General features: G+C 47.4%; 1 non-coding gene across 1 annotated transcript; it reads right to left on the minus strand.

The window, feature by feature from the left end:
- Positions 1-6,350: 6,350 nt before the first annotated feature.
- Trnas-cga (transfer RNA serine (anticodon CGA)) lies at positions 6,351-6,424 on the minus strand. Its single transcript has one exon. It is a non-coding gene; the product is annotated as a tRNA-Ser (tRNA).
- Positions 6,425-7,205: the final 781 nt, after the last annotated feature.

Consider the following 7,205-nt stretch of genomic DNA (forward strand, 5'->3'; position numbering starts at 1 on the left):
TCTGTGTTTTACGACCGTACCGAAAACTTTGCTATTATTAGGCGAAAGGACGTGCCTCTCCAATGGGAACCGAGAACATTTGATCGCAAGGTCATAGGTCAACCGATTCCTCCACAGGAAAACACGTCTGATATATTCTATACGACACTGGTGACGGCATGCGCGTCACATGACAGGAATATGTTGTCGATCCACCTAACTTGTACACTTGGCAACTGGGTAAAAAGATTCTTCTACCTTGCCCGATTTAGGTGTATGTGATCATCACTCCCAAAAAAGTGATGAAAACATAAGAGATTGTCACATAAACTGCAACAAATAAATGCAACAGTTTCACAGTCGCACAGTTTTCCCTGTGCTCTGTCAAAACATGTTTTTAACGTTTTCAAATTTTTCCGTGTGTAGACGGTCAAATCCTGCAAATGTCCAAGCAAATCTGAACATGTCCTGGAATTTTGGAGAACGAAGTTGATTATGTGTGAGTGCTTGAACTTTGATAATTGTCTGAAAATAAAAAAGTAAACTTTTACTCGAGGGGACACTTGAACCAAGGACCTCTCATTCCGCAATTGCTCAGGCTAACCACGGGACCACGGTGCCCCTCAGCTCGTACTTTCCTTGATGTTGCGTATCTTGCGCATGGACTACTCAGTTTGTATATTTTGCTTTTTTTTCATAGTTCCACACAACTTCTTCCTGTTTTCTCGATTGATGTGTGTTCTGTTTTTCAAGGCCTATCCACTGTGCCAACTTATAACTAAATCTGAGGGGGGTGCGATGGGGAGGTTCCACTTGTAAGAAGTCATAAAATGGAGTCTGAAACGGTGCAAAGTGACTATCCTATGTCTGATATGTTATATGTGTTTAACTGTTAGGTATCATTTACTCATGCCAACGTTTTAATCATTGTTTCCCTATTTACAGGTTACAAAATGTCCTTAACACATGAAGAACGCATTGAAATCATCTTGATATCAGGAGAAAGAAGCACACGTGTCTGAGCATTTCAACAGTCATCACCCAACCAGACAGCCCATCACTCACAGCGAAGTTGCCAAGCTTTTAGGCAAATTCCGAGCAACAGGTTCTGTCGCAGATAAACCTAAGGCTGGAAGACCAAAATCCGCCACCGATGAAGCAACAACAGTCAGCGTGTTGGCATCATTTGGCGAGAGTCCGCAACGGAGTACTCTTCGCCTGTCACAAGAATGTGGGGTTAGCCATACTTCCATACTGCGAATTTTATCGCAGCACAAATGGCACCCGTACAAAATTCAGCTGCTCCAACACCTGAACGAGGATGACCCAGACCGTTGGGTGCAGTTCGCATAATGGGTGACACAGCAGCTGCAGATAAACCCACGTTTCCCCAATTAGGTACTGTTCAGTGATGAAGCCAATTTCTTTATCAATGGTGAAGTTAATAAGCAGAATCACAGGTACTGGTCCGACACAAATCCGCACTGGATTGATGCTTCCAAAACGGTCGACTCATAAAAAGTGATGGTTTCGAGTGGTGTGTGGGCTACCAAAGTCGTTGGACCTTTTTTTATTGATGGTACGGTAACAGCTAACGGTTATCTGAGGTTATTGGATGAAGAAGTGTTTCCCTCGTTGTTAAAGGAGGACGGGACATTTCTGGAATTCTTCCAGCATGATGGAGCCCCACCACATTATGGGCACAATGTGCGAGCATACTTGGATGTGCAGTTCCCTCAAAAGTGGATTGGTCGTAAGGGTGCTGTGGAGTGGCCACCACATACACCAGATTTGACTCCTTTGGATTTTTATCTTTCGGGGCATGTCAAAGCACTTATTTATTCTGTAAAAATATGGGATTTGCGTCATCTGAAGCAGCACATTGTTGATGCGTGTGGTCAAATTCAGCCAGATGTGTTGTTCAAAGTTAATCAGGCCTGGGTTCGGAGGATAGCATTAACAATCCAACATAATGGACGACACATCGAGCCATTCCTATGACTGTTGGTGGTCTCTCGGGACTGTGTAACATCGGCGTAATGTCTCTTCGGCACATAACACACATGCTGCCGAGCGTCCCACCGCTGCCACATGTAACTGGCTATAACCCGAGAATGAATAAAGCTACGTTTAAAATAACAACGGCATTGTTTTTCTGGTGAAATTCTCTATCTGTTTGATATGTCACATGACCACATACCCATTTGAAAATTTGGAGTTGAATCCAAGACGGCGGCTTTCAACATGGCCGCCATGTTGGTGGCATAGCCTATAAAGTTTCCCCCTTCCCGTTCTTCGTGTGTAGGGACTCTGTTTCCTTGTTTGCTACTCCATTTGAATTTTATGAGGGTGTTTGCGGACTTTTGGACGACCCTGTACTTTCATATCTGAAGTCTTCCCTCGGTTGAGAATGACATGCCGTACGGTCGCGGTGCGTCCATAAGGATGTACTGTTGATACTGTCTGGATACTGTCACAGATGCTGTTGATATTAAAGCCAATACTGATTGAATGGAGCCGTGTATCCTCTTATACCCGCGTTAGGTGCATGGATCTCCGCTTCGGAAGAGATTGGTGCTTAATGTCGCGTCGACAACGACGTCATTAGACAAGAAGTACAAGCTCTGGTTAGGTTAGGAAGCATGGCGAAGGAAATCGTGTAAAGTTCCAAATTGTTAGGAATTGTCGTCTTGCACTGAAAGCGTAGCCTGCCGTGAAGCAGGGAGGAGAGCAGATGTTTGGTTCTCACGCCGGCACAGCTGACGCTGGGTACTGGGCCGGCCTAGCCGTGTACTGGACTCGATGTTGCGTGCAGATCGTTACATATGCTCTCTATGAATATGAAGTACCATTAAATATCAGTCGATATTTTTCATACGTAGTATACCAACTGCTATGGATAACACAACCACGCTTAATATTTCAAAAAATGGTTCAAATGGCTCTGAGCACTATGGGACTTAACTGCTGTGGTCATCAGTCCCCTAGAACTTAGAACTACTTAAACCTGCCTAACCTAAGGACATCACACACATCCATGCCCGAGGCAGGATTCGAACCTGCGACCGTAGTGGTCACGCGGCTCCAGACTGTAGCGCCCAGAACCGCACGGCCACTCCGGCCGGCTCTTAATATTTCAAATCAGTAACTTCAATACATTAGGAGACATACATTTTTACTTAAAACAGATATTAACCATGCTGGCATTGTGATACGGACTGTAATTTATTGATCTATGGCATTAACTACTACCAAGATGATAGGTTCATATAATCTAAATTTCTGGAGTTTTCTGTTGCTTCATAACCACAGACTTCTGATGTAATTAAAAGTACTTTGGAAAATTATTAATTCATGGTGTTTTGGCTGTGTTTTCAAGAGACAGAAAGTGAATGGAGGTTATATCTAAAGTGATAACGTGCTATTTCATTAAAACTACACTCCTGGAAATTGAAATAAGAACACCGTGAATTCATTGTCCCAGGAAGGGGAAACTTTATTGACACATTCCTGGGGTCAGATACATCACATGATCACACTGACAGAACCACAGGCACATAGACACAGGCAACAGAGCATGCACAATGTCGGCACTAGTACAGTGTATAGCCACCTTTCGCAGCAATGCAGGCTGCTATTCTCCCATGGAGACGATCGTAGAGATGCTGGATGTAGTCCTGTGGAACGGCTTGCCATGCCATTTCCACCTGGCGCCTCAGTTGGACCAGCGTTCGTGCTGGACGTGCAGACCGCGTGAGACGACGCTTCATCCAGTCCCAAACACGCTCAATGGGGGACAGATCCGGAGATCTTGCTGGCCAGGGTAGTTACTTACACTTTCTAGAGCACGTTGGGTGGCACGGGATACATGCGGACGTGCATTGTCCTGTTGGAACAGCAAGTTCCCTTGCCGGTCTAGGAATGGTAGAACGATGGGTTCGATGACGGTTTGGATGTACCGTGCACTATTCAGTGTCCCCTCGACGATCACCAGTGGTGTACGGCCAGTGTAGGAGATCGCTCCCCACACCATGATGCCGGGTGCTGGCCCTGTGTGCCTCGGTCGTATGCAGTCCTGATTGTGGCGCTCACCTGCACGGCGCCAAACACGCATACGACCATCATTGGCACTAAGGCAGAAGCGACTCTCATCGCTGAAGACGACACGTCTCCATTCGTCCCTCCATTCACGCCTGTCGCGACACCACTGGAGGCGGGCTGCACGATGTTGGGGCGTGAGCGGAAGACGGCCTAACGGAGTGCGGGATCGTAGCCCAGCTTCATGGAGACGGTTGCGAATGGTCCTCGCCGATACCCCAGGAGCAACAGTGTCCCTAATTTGCTGGCAAGTGGCGGTGCGGTCCCCTACGGCACTGCGTAGGATCCTACGGTCTTGGCGTGCATCCGTGCGTCGCTGCGGTCCGGTCCCAGGTCGACGGGCACGTGCACCTTCCGCCGACCACTGGCGACAACATCGATGTACTGTGCAGACCTCACGCCCCACGTGTTGAGCAATTCGGCGGTACGTCTACCCGGCCTCCCGCATGCCCACTATACGCCCTCGCTCAAAGTCCGTCAACTGCACATACGGTTCACGTCCACGCTGTCGCGGCATGCTACCAGTGTTAAAGACTGCGATGGAGCTCCGTATGCCACGGCAAACTGGCTGACACTGACGGCGGCGGTGCACAAATGCTGCGCAGCTAGCGCCGTTCGACGGCCAACACCGCGGTTCCTGGTGTGTCCGCTGTGCCGTGCGTGTAATCATTGCTTGTACAGCCCTCTCGCAGTGTCCGGAGCAAGTATGGTGGGTCTGACACACCGGTGTCAATGTGTTCTTTTTTCCATTCCCAGGAGTGTATATAAAAGAATGCATGAGAAGCCGACTAGGGTGGCCGAGCGGTTCTGGGCGCTTCAGTCTGGAACCGCGCGACCGCTGCAGTCGCGGCTTCGAATCCTGCCTCGGGAATGGATGTGTGTGGTGTCCTTAGGTTAGCTAGGTCTAAGTAGTTCTAAGATCTAGGGGACTGATGATCTCAGATGTTAAGTCCCATAGTGTTCAGAACCGTTTGAATGCGTGAGAAAGTTATTGAGCAATAGGGGAAATTGTGACGTATGTCCGAGTGAGCTTGGTTTTGTTAAGGGCAGCCAGAATGGCCGTTGAGTATTAAATTTGTTAGTAATTTATTTTGCGGAAAGGAATCTTATTTCGTTTTCATAAAATTTTATTTGGTTTTGTAATTACGAGATTCTTAGTGCAAATTACTTGTGGTAATCTGATTGGCTGGCATTAGAAATACTGCAAGAATGGAAGTGCTCGAGATGATCTGATTGGCCCATAACACACTAGCCAATAGGAATTCAGCACTTCCCGTGCGTTGGAGTAGGGCATTATGCTTCATATCTATGAGTCGACATAGTCGCTCGGGTGCCGTCTTCTTGTGAACACCTACGTTAAAACGAACTGACCGAATTTATACTAACATGAAGAAATATGCGCGTTTGATTGGTTCTTGTGTCGTTGACGCAAAGTGATTATAGCATTCAGCATTTTGGGAAAGTTTGAGCTTTGTGAGTGCTGTATTTTAGGAGATATTCGCGTGTAAACGTCTCATGTCCTACACGAATTTCGCGTGGCGCGCTTCGTGCAGGTAACCAGACATTTACGGTGAGCACTTCTTTATAAGAAGCCTATTGAACGACTGGAGGTGTTAACTTGCGAGCAGTCGTGCGCAAGCGACTGTTTAAGACGTTCCAAATATGGGGTCGGCCTGAGTATCTTCCGTCTGCTTTCGGGTGTGAACTTGTTATAGAGATAGTAACATTGCATAATTGATGTCGGGATGTTAAATACGGGCATGATAGCTATTTTCCTTGTTTTAAAGACTATAAACTAACTAAAAGGAAATTTTAGACTTTTTTTTTTTCAAATGAGTCATGCAAGAATCGTGAACGCTCGGTAGTTTAACTGGCAGCTGCTGCCCACGGGCTGGAATTACGTGGGCTTTGCGTGATAGGTATTTAGTCGAATTTTCGTCAACGCTGCTTTTGTCGGCTAAACCACGGACTGCGATCGCCGAGTGAAGGGCAGACAACCTGAAAACTGTCCGTGTCCGTGGATTGGTTGTGTAAAGGGTAGTGCGATGACAAGTAACTCAGCCGCAGTCGGCCTTGGACTTCGAAACGAACCATCCCAGCATTTGCCTGAAGCGATTTAGAGAAATCGCGGAAAACCCAAATCAAAATGGGCGTTCGCGGGTTTGCACCGTCGTCCCCCCGAATGCAAGTCCAGAGTGCTGAGCCACCACGCTCAGAGCTCTCCACCTTGGAATTAGTTGAGTATTGAAACTTCCTGGCAGATTAAAACTGTGTGCACCGACCGAGACTCGAACTCGGGACCTTTGCCTTTCGCGGGCAAGTGCTCTACCATCTGAGCCACCGAAGCACGACTCACGGCCGGCCCTCACAGCCTTACTTCCGCCAGTATCTCGTCTCCTACCTTCCAAACTTCGCAGGAGACCTTCTGTAAAGTTTGGAAGGTAGGAGACGAGATACTGGCGGAAGTAAAGCTGTGAGGGCCGGGCGTGAGTCGTGCTTCGGTAGCTCAGATGGTAGAGCACTTGCCCGCGAATGGCAAAGGTCCCGAGTTCGAGTCTCGGTCGGTGCACACATTTTTAATCTGCTAGGAAGTTTCATATCAGCGCACACTCCGCTGCAGAGTGAAAATCTCATTCTAGTTGAGTATTGTATGGCGGATGCATAAAACTGCGCTTACCTGTTGGAATCTACCCAACTTAGTTGCAAGTGCGTGTTAGACGGATCGACTTTCTTCAACGTAGACTGTGTTGCATATCTTCCAGAGGAGACTCCAGATATCTTCGTCGGATTCTCCACAAATCTGATACATCAATAGGCGTCCTTTGCCTAAAAATGATGTCGTATGCGCACGGCAGGTGATTCTGGAGAGGAGCCCAGTGAACGTAATGTAAGCAACATTAGTTCCAATACAGGTTTTTCTCCAGACCTATATTGGTCTGTAGTAGCATGTGAATGCTGTAACGGAATACTTGTCGGTTCCTCTTTGTCGGATAAGCCGGAAATGGAAAATGAAATTGGATCTCCTCCGGTACTGTTGCGGTCTTCTGGAGAGGGAAAGCGCATATTCCGACGCGACTTTTGCTGGAGACTCGCTTCCATATCTTACAAGGGAACCTCCCCATCGCACC

This window comes from Schistocerca cancellata, chromosome 12 (genome assembly GCF_023864275.1).
Source record: "Schistocerca cancellata isolate TAMUIC-IGC-003103 chromosome 12, iqSchCanc2.1, whole genome shotgun sequence".
Classification (NCBI taxonomy): domain Eukaryota; kingdom Metazoa; phylum Arthropoda; class Insecta; order Orthoptera; family Acrididae; genus Schistocerca; species Schistocerca cancellata.